The 11,444-nt window shown below is 34.6% G+C and overlaps 1 pseudogene; it reads right to left on the reverse strand.

Annotated features, from left to right (window-relative positions):
• Positions 1-803: 803 nt before the first annotated feature.
• Positions 804-1,742, reverse strand: LOC149234977 (pentatricopeptide repeat-containing protein At2g33680 pseudogene; annotated as a pseudogene).
• Between the last annotated feature and the right edge of the window lie 9,702 nt (positions 1,743-11,444).

Raw genomic sequence — 11,444 nt, forward strand, 5'->3', positions numbered from 1 at the left:
ATAGAAAAGTTTTGCAATCCTAATGAGGAAAATATTTTTCCAGATTTTGAAGAACAAGCCAACTATGATCATGTTGCTGAAAATTCTTGCTGAAAATTCTACTTTACTCTAGAAGAACTTTTTGGTACCCTATTTTTGAAGACAAAAGGCTATGGTTTGATGTTTCTTTTAGGATGGATGGGAATAGAAAAGATGACATAGTTTTGAGCTCCTGTAATGAAGAAAAATAAAATCATTTCCAACTTAGATTTAAACGATTAGTTGCCAATTTTAGATTCAAGCTTTGAAGAGTATCCTTGTAGGCCTGGGTTTCAAGAGGAAACCAGAGGAGAGAATTTCCAGCCTTATTCATGGAAATAACAACACATAATTAAAGAATTACACTTTTGGGTAATTCAGTCCAAACAAAACCGAATGGGAGGATAGCAGAAAAAGGAGGCTGGCAGGTTGATTTGACAAAGAAACTCAGTCAGCTAGCCAGTCTGCCAACATAATCTTGACTTTTTTGAGAAATGTTTTCCTAATCCATTCTGTTTTGCTATTGATGAACTAGTTAAAAGTGTTTGCATTCCAAGAGATGACGTCAACAATGTGTTCAGAGTCTCATTCAAAATCAATGGATTGCTGTTTTAGAGGCACATTTTAGTACCTTCTATGACTGGAATCAACTCAGCCTGGCTATTTACTTTCATGCCATTATTCTGTAGAAACACTACCTTCATTAGGCCATTCTAACTGCTGATATGAAACAAAAGCTCTGCTATAAGGAACAATATTTGCATCTATTGAAAGTAATTTTAACTTTAAAAACACTGGCTGTAAATTATGTAATATGTAAGGAGACCAACCATGTAGGTATAGTGCTCTAACCTAGGGCTGATGCCATAATCTCGATGCATTGAATCAAAATAGTAATGTCCTTCCTCAGTTAAACCGATATGAGCACATGCAAACAATATGCCAACAAAGGTCACTTCGTCTAGCTTAAAACTTGCCAGCTGCATTTGTTTATATAGTGTGAAAACTGCCTTGCTACGCCCATGTTGGGCACATCCTACAATCATTGCATTCCATGACACTAAATTCTGGTGAGGTAATTCATCAAAAAGCTGGCAAGCATCTTCTATGCTTCCACATTTTGCATGCATGTCTAAGAGGGCGCTGCCCACATAAGTATTGCTTCCAAAGCCAGTTTTGATGGCACAAGCATGGAATTGCTTGCCCTTTTCCAGAACTGCTAAATCAGCACATGCTCTAAGAACACTCGAGAAGGAAAACTCATTAACCCCATTACATGTTTCTTGCATTCCCCTAAATAGTCTCAGAGCCTCTTCCCCATTCCCATTTTGTGTATATCCTGAAATCATGCTACTCCACAGGACTGCACTGTTTTTCATCATTTTTTCAAACAGTTTGCGTGCATCCTCCATAAGATCACATTTTGCATACATATCGACAATGGCAGTTCCTGCAAATACACAAGACTCAAATCCAAATTTAAGGATCTTGGCATGAAGCATCTTACCATGTTCCAAAGCTGCTAAACTGGCAGAAACCTTGAGAACACTGGCCAATGTGAATTCGTTTGGTTTCATGCCGGTTCGCCTCATCAGGGAGAACATCTTAAGAGATTCCCCAGCAAGCGAATTTTGAGCAAAACCTGAGATAACCACAGTCCACGAAACCAGGTCCCGCTCCGGCATTTGCCAAAACAAATCAAGGGCTTCTTCGCCACTTCCCATTTGGATATATCCTACAATTAATATAGTCCAAGGAACTACACTCGGTTGAGCGATTTCGTCAAACAGTTAGCGTGCAGGTGCGCAATCTCGATGTCATCTCCGAAAAGCAAATTCACGACCACGGTGATTCTTTGTAGACCGCTAAGATTCCAAAGCCCTAAGAAGGATTTGTGGGCTGAACAGTGCGACAGAGTGGAGTTTGAACTGGGTGGCCAAGTGAACTGTGCGGCGGAGTTAATCGTGCTCAAAGCTGAAAGGGAATGCATCATGTGCCTGGTAGATATATGTAACACTTAAATACAACTGAATGTAATAGATATATGTAGGGATTTTGTTTTATAGTGTAGACAGCTCAGGTATATGTTCTGTTAAGAGTCATTTAACTGTACGTTTAAGAGTGAAAATAAGGCAGTTAGTCACTGTATAGGATGGAGTCTTACTTGCAGAAACCTTTAATAAATAGCAAAGAACCCAAGAACTCAAAAAGACCACCGTTACTACTACACGGCATGTTAAAATAACTACAAGAAAAACTTAAAATGACATGGGGTAAATGAGCAGTGACCACTTAGATCCAGTGCAAACTCCACTTTTAGGAAAAAAAAAAAAATTGCAGTTTTAAAGAGGTCAGAAGCCTTAAGCTATGAAGCTCGAAGAGACAAATGTGAAAAATAACAGAAAAATTAAGAACTTTGGGGAAGCAAATGTGAAAAATGACAAAAATGATTGAACGAAGGAAGGGCTATAGTAGTAAGAGAAAATTTGAAGATTTGTAAGTCGACCCTAATTTACATACGGTCTAACCTCCTCCTGTACAAACCTCTCCAAGCCTAATGAAGAATCAGATCAAGGCAATTTCGGTGGAAGTTTGGTCTTTGAATGTCGTGAATTTGAAATAAAAATGTCTAGCGCAAACCTGGGGTGATTTTGGCATAAGTATACTCTTAACTGGCGTAATTTTTCAAGGGCTTGTATTGAATGAGAGCGTGCAAGGCTCTCATAGTTTTGTCAAATGTCTACTTTTTAAATAGAATGAGTTTCAGTTTCAAAGAGATGACGCCATATGCAAATCTGATTTTACCAAAATGGAATGAGCTTCAAAGGGATGATGCTAGGTGCAAATCCGAGTGATGTTCGCTATAATTTTCGATTCGAATGGCATGAATTTTGAAAGGGCTGATGTCCAAGGCAAGTTTGGGGAAAGTTGGCACAAGTCTGCTATTTGAATAGAATGGTATTTTCTTGGATGCGCGTTTCTTGACACACTTACAGAAGAAATAAATCCTCATTCTATACAAAACATTTTTATTTCAATAATCCTCTGTGGATAGAATCATTAGGATGTGACTATAATAAAAATAAAATAAAAATCATTTAGATCGAAGTTTTGTACATTAAAATGTCTATAGGTCCTAAGAGTTGAATCTAGCTCTGATACCATATGTAACAACCCAAAGTAAATATAAAATTAATTTCCTAATTAAAATCAGAATCAACAAATAAGTACATACCTATTACCTGTGATCGATGTCTTCCAGATGACAACAAGGTTTTTGGGACGACTCTCCACCCAACCGTAGGCTCAATTGCGCAAGGCTTTGCTACAACTGGCCACCCCCGAGCCCTCAATCAACGTACTACTTCCAATGACTCCTAAGTCTTAGTACACCATTCTCTCAAGAGAATGAAAGATAGACTCTCAGAATGATGGAATGCAAGAATGCCTCTCATATTCCTCACCATCTATTAAATAGAACAACATTGGAAGAGGAACCACATGCACACACTCCATGTGTCTCATGCAAATTTCTTTTGATTTCTTTCTTTTTGATAGTTTCCTTTTCTTGTTTTATTTCCTTCTTTTTGATAGTTTCCTTATTCTTATCTAGAGCTTTAGTATGGTTATTACTATTTTATTTATTTTCTTTGTATATATTTTTAATCTTATTTATTATTTAATCATTTATGATTTATTATTTTTATTATTATTTATTATTTTATTTATTATTTATTATTTTTATTTATTATTAAGGGGAGGGATATTACATGCAATTCTTTTAAAAATTTTGAATTTCCTTTAATCTTTGCTTAATTAAAAATACTTTCTCTTCCATTTCCTAAATGAATTTGGGTCTCACTTAATTTCTATCCCTTAATGTCTCCTAGCCTAAGGGAGTGCTACAGGGTCCGGTTCCCATACCAATATCTCCCACCTTAAGACAGTCCTAAAATTTTTATCTAAATGATTCAAAAGTTGCAAGCCAATATGTCTTTGCTAGCTATTATTATATGTGAATTTTGCTAATAAATGTGGTATTCATAATTATTTTATTTTCCATGACATATACATTATGAAAGATGTGTTTTAAAAATTGGCTGAAGCTTTTAGTTTAATCATAGTTATTAATCTAATTTGCTAAAATTAAAATAAATATAAAACATAATCACTAATTCAATAAACTTTATAATTCAAATAAGACATAGTGTTTCTTAATGTAAGTTTCCACTCTTTTCTTTATGAGACCAATAAACTTGCATCAAAAAGTTTTAAAATTCTTATTATACCACACCTTTGAAAACCTTAAAAAATATTTAAAAATAAAATAAAATTTAAAACTTATATATATATATATATATATATATATATATATATATATATGAAAGTAGAATGTACTTCTTACTACAATTTGATTATTTAATAAAATTTAAACTTCATATATATAAAATCATACTCTTTATTCAAATAAAAATTAATTGATTAAATTTAAAAATACATTGTTTTACTTATTTTCACCCTAACCCATAAGTTGAATTATATAAATATATAAATATACATATACATATACATATACATATATATATATACATATATATATATATATATATATATATATATATATATATATATATATATATATATATATATATATATATATATATATATATATATATATATATATATATATATATAGATAAATAGATAGATATATATACAAACCAACAGAGTTGGGCATATTTGTGGGGTACGCTGATACACCTCATAACTATCGGGTGTACCTGACATCCCTCAAGATGGCATATGTTCATAGATATGTGAAGTTTGATGAAGAGAAGGGAACAAGGTGTTCCCTTGAGAGGGAGATTTACTTGCATTCAGATGAGGAGATTTTGGCTCCAAAGGAAGAACCATATCCTAAGAATACCTATACATCCTTACCACTCTCAAAGTAACTAGGCCTTGTGGAGATATCCTTTGATGGGTCCTGGGACAATGTCCTAAAATAACTCATGACGTCTTTGAGTAGCAAGAAAATCGACCAAGGTAATGGAAATGAGGCTCAAGTGTTTCTCGCACCATCGCCTATGGGGAAAGGGTTCCCTAGATTTTGGCCATTAAAGTACCTGTGTCCACATGAGAATTCAAGAATTTAGTTTCTTGGTATTTAGTTATGAGTATTGAGCACTAGATGGGTTGAGTAGCCCCAAAAAATACTGCAAGCACTAGACCTGAGACGAACTCCCTCTGGATCGGGTCTCTAACATGCTCGGGTATTCTTTTCCATTGGATGATTAAAGGATTTAAGCTCCCTACCATTGCGGCATATGGGATACCTACACCGAGTGGTCCTAGCCTGAGCTATAAATGTTTTGGTGGCCTTGTGGGGAATTTAGTTGGTTCAATTTATGGTTGTTTTTAAGGGTCTTACTTTTCTTTAGGGTGTGATATGTAAGATGAAATAAACTAAGTATCAAAATCTCTGGAAACTGGATGCTTTCTAATATGAATTTTATAGAAGCTTAGTGTCTGGTGTATAATTGTATGCTAGTGAAGAAGTGAGAATGTAAAGTGCGAGAAGATGTCGATATTCGGTGATTCCTCCAAATATTCTGCTACTTATACTATATTTCAATTGTTCCTCGGATCAAAAAGAAGCGATATGCGCATAATGGGTCGTTTACTCCTTTTCCAATTACATTATGTTAATTTCGAAATACGTAGGTGAGAATTCAAATTCTTTAAGAAAGTTTTCATATGCAAGCCCAAGTTCATACAACATATGAAATAGAAGCATATATTACTTTCTTTCTTTCATAACACTTTCTCCTAGTCCCATAAAATGAAAGAAATTAATTCTTTGGTGAGTAAGAACATTTGTGGGTAGTGGGCCACTTACTCTTTTGCTAATTAAACTATGTGAAGGTTGTAAATAAAAATAAAAGATAATCTAATTACTCTATTAATTGTGATTAGTAAAGAAGCTAAGAAATCTAAACTGACTGTAAAAAAATTGCAGAGGTGAAGGATATTCACCAAAGGCTGCCAGTCACTTGAAAAATGTGACATTACAAGGTATTTTTAACTTCTTGGAAAACCACGCGCATTTCACAATACACAAACGTGGTGACACATCTGTCATAGTAAAATCCATGGAGTGTGCGTTTGTCTGAGCATAAGTGATGCTGTCAACTTGATATTGTAAATTAACTTGTTTCTCAGCCCACCACATGTTCATAAGGTCCTATAAAACTTCCATATATGTATTACACACCTTGTAGGCCAACTATGCAGAGAGAATATATGTGAACACAACCTTTAGATTAAGCAAAAGACAAATGTATGGTCACCATTTTTGTGGTAGTTTTTTTTGTGGAAATGATGTACCAAAAGACACCGCCTTAAAAGTTGCTTGTTCCCTACAAAGAAGCACAAACATAGTTGATGTTTTTATTGAACATACTTAGATAAACAAATCATTGCAAATAATGAAACCAAACATGAACTAAAACAAAGATATAAATACACAAACAATGCACAATGGAGCGAACAAGTCAACAAAGTAATGGAAAATCCTCCCTTTATTGACTGTTGGTAGTAGAATTTGAATACAATAGATTAATATTAAACACTTGAAGAGAATTATTTGACCTATCGTGCTAAACAATACTTAACAACGTGGCTCTTTTCGATAATATCCTTGCATTCTTCTCCTCTCCCTCAAATAAGTATGAAGACTCTCTTAATGGTGGACTTTTGTCCTCTCACTAAGATGATGGATTTCTTAGAAGAAATATGGCCAACATGTTACTGCTCTTACTTTCTTTGGTTTCAAAAATGAAATATATGTTTCCTCTGATAGAAATTTGGCAATCATAACATTATCTCTTATTTTGTTTCTCCCACGGCCTATTTATATAGAATTTTTGAATCCATCTTCCCTCTCTTGGTTTATGAGTAGGACAAGATGATTCCATTGAGGGCTGGATGTCTTTAGGGCGACTCTTATTTGACTGTCCTGGACTAAGATCCTGTCTTGGAATCACCTCCAAGTGTGTGAAGTGATCCCAAATTTTTTTAGTCATCCAATTTCTCAATCGCCTAAATTTTGAATGATTTTTTGCGCGTTCCACATTTATCGAAGAAAAAATCATGAAGTCTTCAATTTTTTATTTTTTTAAACTTTGGACCTTTGGAAAAAGTAAAATTTCTAAACTTCATGATGTCCTCAGTCGAAAAATGTTCACTTGTGCATTCCACTAGATGTATTTTGGAATATTCTTTCTTGTGCAAACATGTGTACTATTTTATAGTCTTAATACACATATCTTTAACAATTCCATTTGAACATTAAGTACATGAAGGGAAACACAAATAAAATTGCATATTGCCTCATCCAATCGCTGGCTATGGCACTAACCACAGTGCTCGATTCTTGTGGACATGAGATTTAGGGAGTTATGCACCTTTACAAGAGTCATCCAGAATTCGGCACCACATACTAGATGCTCCTTGAAGGCAAGAAAGTTCCAAACTTTTGCCTCCAAGACACATTGTTGGGCCACCTGGAACACCTCTATGTTCCTTTAAGCAAGTATGCCAAGATGATTTTGGAGGCACACTACAATCGGGTTGCTGAACATTTTAGGGTAGAGAAAGTCATGGAGATGTTGTAGAAGTATTTTTGTTGGCCAAACCTTAGAAAAAATGTTGGGAAGTACATCAGCTCCTACACTACCTGTGTCATTTTCAAATGTACAATCAATAATTAAGACTTGTATACTCCTCTACATACACCTAGCCAACCATGGGAATCTATCTCCATGGATTATATGACAGGCCTCCATTCTACCAAGCATGGAAACAACTATGTTTTTGTGGTTGTCGACGAATTCTCTAAGATGTCCATTCTGGAGGCTTGGAAGAAGAGTATCAGAACAAAAATCATTGCCAAACCCTTCTTTGAACAAGTATGGGTGCACTTTGGGATCTCATATTCCATCATCGAAGATTGGGATAACACATTACGAAGTACATTTTGGTCAACCCTCTGGTCGTTGTTGGATACCAATCTCACTAAGTCCATGACCTTCCACCCCCAAACTATTGGATAAACCAAGGTTTTCAACAGAATGGTTTTTCACATCCTACATATATACAATCCATGCACATGGGATGAAAGCTTCCCCTATGTCCAACACACATACAATAGGGATCTCCATAACTCGACTATTCGTCAAACATTTAAAGTAGGATTGAGATTCCAACCAATATGTCCCATTGATCTTGCCATACCACTTGTATTTATACAAGAAACTTCGGCTGATGTCCAATCTAAAGCTAAAAATGATAACATCTTCATTGAATTCATTCCACAATTCTGCCAAAAGGTCCATGAAATATTGGACAGAGAAAATTTTAAGTACAAACAACGTCACGATCAATATTGGGTGCCACACAACGTCAACGTGGGTGAAAATTTTTGGTTACATTTATAGAAGGAGTGCCTCACTAGGGTCCACCACAAGCTTTTGCCACTAGTATCTGGGCCTTACATTATCACCAATGTTGTAGGAGACAATGATTTCAAGCTCAACATTCCACCATTCCTTGGCCTTCACCTAGTATTCCATGTGGATCGCTTGCAACCATACTTTCCCCCATTGTTGGATACATCAGACATTGCTGAGCACATGACACCAACAGAGCCCAACCCAAGTTGTATTGAACAAACCCCTACTATTAATATCATGGATACAAAAATAAATAACACTCACAAGTAGAATATCCAACTATATTTGGTTATCAGAGTTGGCCAACTCCACCACCATGGCAAGTGGCTCACTAGGGACCAACTTCAGGAGGATTTTCCCCATCTCATGGAGGAACTCAATGCAATTGGGACCATTTAATCCTAAGAGGGAAGGATTTATCGAGGTGGATATTGGTGGCCACCAACCAATTACACTAGGATCCCCACCATTATTTCTTTCAATTTTTAAGTTTACTTAATTATAGAATAGTTTACTATTTTTGGCAGTTTTTTCAGGTCCTAAACTTTCAGAGTCATTTTGAGGCCCTAAATGACATATTTTTAGAAAATGGGAAAACATTGGTCTTTGACCAATGTTTGGAGTCAAAAATTGTAGTCGGATATATATTTCTAACAACATATCAAACAGAGATTGTAAGCCAATGTTATGACCCCGGAAGTTGATGTACCAATTTACCCCAACGGGACGCACAGTTTTGTTGCTTAATCTCCTAAGGTTAGGTGTTTGGATGTTTATGGTTTTAACTTGTTTCTCAATAATAAATAGGCCTTCAATCCACATTGTAACATAGTTCATAGGCATGTAACCACTACATCTCTTCTCAGAGATAACCTACCATTGCTTGAGCTGCCTTATTTCCATTTTGTATGTAAGCATCTTTGAGTTCTTTGATATTATTGAAATGAAGATTTATTCTGGTTGCATCTTTGTTTCAATGTTTATATATGTATTATGTTGCATTCCAACATAAGAATATACCAGAATAATAATTACCACAGGAAGTTGGCACTCGAGGAAAAGCTTTGAAGTATTGAGATGTAAAAGAATGAATCAATTCCACAATATATGAGTAAGTTTACATAGTTTCGTGATGAAATTGGGAGTGTCGGTGTTACTTTCCTTGAAGAAGATTTGGTAGCTCTATCTCTTTTGGGTCTTCCCAATAACTTGGATAGTTATCAAGATTTGGTAAATGGTAGAGGGAAAGTACCAAGTGGGGAGTGGTTATTCTCCTATCTAGTAAGGGAACAAATCAGGCGAAGCAAGAGGGAGAGGACTTCATCCAAGTTTGAGGATGAAAAATAATAGAATACTTGGTTGAAACTTTACTAAAGTGGTTTTCCTCTTTCCCCAATTTTTTCTTTGCTTATTCGCAACTTCTAAGATTCAGGTACACACATACCTTTGAATGTTTCTTTTAAAGGTGTGTCCATGGAAGATAATTTTTATTCATTTAATACTTATCCAAAACACAAGAGATGTCACGAGTGTATAGTGACAACTATCACTACTACACTGAGGGAAATTTTAAGACATTTTTTTAAGACAAAAGAAATCTTTTTTCTTAAAAAGTCACTTTTTATTTTAATTATTTTACATTAAAATTTAACATCAATTGAATTGTCTTAAATATAAAATTTAAGACAAAAAAAGTTTAAGACGAAATTATTTTAAGACAAAACTTTATATTTAATACAAAAACAACTTAAGACAAATATATTTTAAGATACAATTTTAAATTTAAGACAAAAACAATTTAAGAAAAAACTTTATATTTAAGACAAAAATAGTTTAAGACAAAAATATTTTAAGACAAAAACAGTTTGAGACAAGAATATTTTAAGACAAAACTTTATTTTAAGACAAAAACAGTTTAAGACAAAATTATTTTAAGACAAAACTTTATATTTAAGACAAAAACCTTTGAGACAAAAATATTTTAAGACAAATTTATATTTAAGACAATGGCCACTTAAGACGAAACCCATTTAAGACAATTAACAATTAAGACAAAAACATATCAATTTAAGAAAATATTATCTAACAACTACGAAATTGACTCTCACAGTGCACCCTAAGTCTGCCAGCTTGTAGGCTACTACTGTATCACGCCTATACCAATGCTACTATTTCACTTTCCATTCACGTTATCTTATATAAAGACATCCACTTGTTGGGCTTTTCATTTTGTGGGGGTAGTCGACTGTGAAGAACGCGAAAACTTTCCATGGCAAGATTTCCCACACTTTAATTACTCTTTTGTCCCTTCGATCTCTGTTGAGATTAGAGACAACTTGTATGTCGTTGCATTCGACACTACTACATGGAAGGGAATTTTAAGACAAAATAAATCTTTTGTCTTAAAATTTTCAATATGAGGCGCTAGTAAAAAAGGTAAAGGATTAGGGGATCGTCTTTATGCTATTGATGGGTTCTTCAGGAAGTATAGCAATGGAGGCTAACAACAACTAATGGGTTTTAGGACGATGGAAGCCAACAATGGGGGTGTGCATCGTGAGAGGAGCGATGGAGGCACTTTTGATGAACATGGATAGGTGGTAACATAGTTGGAGTACTTTTCAGGGTCTCTATCGATTGTGTTTTAATATGTTTTTTTTTTATTGTTTTATTTATTTTGAATGCTACTTATATCCATTGGTTGGTTTTGTTACCACATTGTTGTGTTGGATTGGCAACATGGATTAGATTCACTTGAAGGATTGTTGGAAAATGAAGCAAGAAATTCTTAATTTGATTTTGCCTTGATTAAATTGAGAAAATTTGAATTTCCACATCAGCAGACAACTTGGATGCAATTAACTTGTATGACATGGCTTGTGTCACCCATTTTGCTCAATAAATTCGATTTGG

This window comes from Pinus tabuliformis, chromosome 8 (genome assembly GCF_031772625.1).
Source record: "Pinus tabuliformis cultivar Carrire ecotype Pingquan chromosome 8, CPIR1, whole genome shotgun sequence".
NCBI lineage: Eukaryota > Viridiplantae > Streptophyta > Pinopsida > Pinales > Pinaceae > Pinus > Pinus tabuliformis.